The following is a 2,127-nucleotide window of genomic DNA, read 5'->3' as shown; positions in this document are numbered from 1 at the left end:
CTTCACTTTATATCCACCACTCCTTATTTCCACATTTATTAGAGCTAAGTCAGATGCTTTTTTTTAATGCTCATTTATTTTTGAGAGAGAGAGAGACAGAGAGAGAGAGACAGAAAGAGAGACAGACACAGAACTCGAAGCAGGCTCCAGTGTCTGGACTGTCAGCACAGAGCCCAATGCAGGGCTCTCACTCATGAATCGTGAGATCCATGACCTGAGCTGAAATCAGACACTTAACCCACTCAGCTACCCAGATGCCCCAGAAACCTGCTTATTTTTAAAGACTGCTGTGCATTTCATTGTCCTCCGGTTCCATGTCTGACCAGCTGGCCCAACCTACAAATCTCTCCTATGTGCTCCCCAATGTCCTTCTTCCAAGCCCATGGAAAACTGTAGAGACTTCTAGCATAGTCCCTTGTCCACCCGGCCACTCTCAGGAGTCACCTGTTCTGAGGACTGTCCCTGGGTATTAAGGGCATTAAGGCCAGGAGGCTGGTGACCCTGACACAGACCTTAGGTTCCAGATCCCTGCGGTTGAGATGCTGTTTCATCTTGGCACCATCCTCAGAGTCCAGAAGGCGAAAGCAAAGCTACATCATGGCAGCTACATCCCGTCTGTAAGAGGGTGTAACCGAACCAAGGGAAAGTACATCTGCCAGGTGCACAGCAAGACAGGAAAAAACTAAACCCAGCTTCCAAAGTGAAGAAGGACGGGCTATTTATTAGTGTGGCAGCACCCAGGAGAAGAAGGAGCTAATGCTCAAACTCCTGCACTCCCTAGTGGGGGCACAGGGTCTCCAAAAAAGGCGGATGTTATTGATTGGAAAGCCCATGAAGTCATATTAACAGATGTTACTTTGGGTGCTTTCATCTGGTCCCACAGAGGTCTGTTCTATCTCATGAGACTTAAAATCTGAAAAATGGATTCATTTGTTATATTACAGATTTCATCAGGTACATCTGGTAACTATGTGTTTACGATAGTGCTGATCAACTGCTCATAAGTGCCTGAACTAACTACATGTACATGCATGAGCTAGCACGGTTGCAGTTCCCATGTTCCTTTGGGAAGCAGACATTCCTATCTCGTGGGCCTGCGTCCATGTATTCCACGGCCAGTCAAACCGTGCAGAGGGAAAACATGACCTACATCGTTCTTTCTTTCATCCATCAGAAAGATGGATGCTGACTTCCATAGGTCACCAAGCTTGTCCCCCCCACATGAAGGGGTACCGGTCCGGTGGCACAAGTTGGGAGTTAGCCTATATTGTGAGAAGTGAAAACTCACCCTATGGAAGAGGAACATGGGATTCAGTGGGTGGTATTATCTCTCTGCACCTGTCTTCTGGGAAAGAGTGATGGTCTCCGCTTCTGGGGTGAGAGGGACCTAAAAAGCCCAGACTGAGGCTATAAATCAGTACTGTCCAGGGAGAACTCCTCCCCTAAGGGCTAAGCAGCAGGATTTGCTGCTGCCTTCATATCCCGCGGCTATAATCTCTGTAGCCTTCACCCTCTAGCCTGGGCTCGATCCATGTGCACCTTTGAGTAGTGCCCTGAAAGGAAGAGGATGGATGCGACCCCAACTTCTCTGCTTTCCCGCTCCCAGCCCTATCTTTTAATGACATTTTAGCTGTTACACATAAAAATCAAGGGACTGTATATTTTCTTTCTTGTATAATTAGTTTCCCTTTCGTATGCATCCACAAAGCCAAGTTTGCAGGACTTGGATCCATTTGTAAAATCACGCCCCTGAACCACAGACTCGGAATTATGGAGACTACTTTACCCAGAATGCCGTGTCGACCGGCTGTGTCGCTCTCCAATGAGAGCTTGAAGAAAGGTGATTTCCCAGTTAGCACGTACCGCGGGGCGGGACTTCCGGGGCTGTCTCCTGAAGGCGGCCATGCTGGCGCATTTGATTTTCCTCACCTGGTAATAGTTTTCGGAGTTCTGCTTCCCCGAGGACGTAACGGAACCGAGATGGTGGGAGAGGAGGCGCTGACGCTGATGCACGGTTAGGTGTACGGGGATGGCCATGTCTCCCAGGCTGCCCTGCGCAGAAAATGTCAGGGACTGCCTGTCCGGGTGTCCCCTCCACCCACAGAGTCCGATGGCGGCGGCCGCGCC

The sequence above is a fragment of the Suricata suricatta genome, chromosome 16 (genome assembly GCF_006229205.1).
Source record: "Suricata suricatta isolate VVHF042 chromosome 16, meerkat_22Aug2017_6uvM2_HiC, whole genome shotgun sequence".
NCBI classification, from domain to species: domain Eukaryota; kingdom Metazoa; phylum Chordata; class Mammalia; order Carnivora; family Herpestidae; genus Suricata; species Suricata suricatta.
This window is presented reverse-complemented; position numbering follows the sequence as displayed.